Source organism: Mastomys coucha, unplaced genomic scaffold (assembly GCF_008632895.1).
Source record: "Mastomys coucha isolate ucsf_1 unplaced genomic scaffold, UCSF_Mcou_1 pScaffold21, whole genome shotgun sequence".
Taxonomy (NCBI): Eukaryota; Metazoa; Chordata; class Mammalia; order Rodentia; family Muridae; genus Mastomys; species Mastomys coucha.
The window spans coordinates 142,733,466-142,733,904 of NW_022196904.1; positions in this window are offsets into that span (position 1 = coordinate 142,733,466).

Sequence of the window (439 nt, forward strand, 5' to 3'; positions counted from 1 at the left end):
CCCAGGACCAGATGGGTTTAGTGCAGAGTTTTATCAAACCTTCAAAGAAGACCTAATACCAATACGCCACAAACTATTCCACAAAATAGAAACTGAAGGGACTCTACCCAATTCATTCTATGAAGCCACAATTACTCTTATACCTAAACCACACAAAGACCTAACAAAGAAAGAAAACTTAGGACCAAATTCCCTTATGAATATCGATGCAAAAATACTCAATAAAATTCTTGCAAACCGAAACAAAGAACACATCAAAACGATCACCCACCATGATCAAGTAGGCTTCATCCCAGGGATGCAGTAATGGTTCAATATATGGAAATCCATCAATGTAATTCACTATATAAACAAACTCAAAGAAAAGAAAACATATGATCATCTCACTAGATGCTGAGAAAGCATTTGACAAATCCAACATCCCTTCATGATAAAAGTC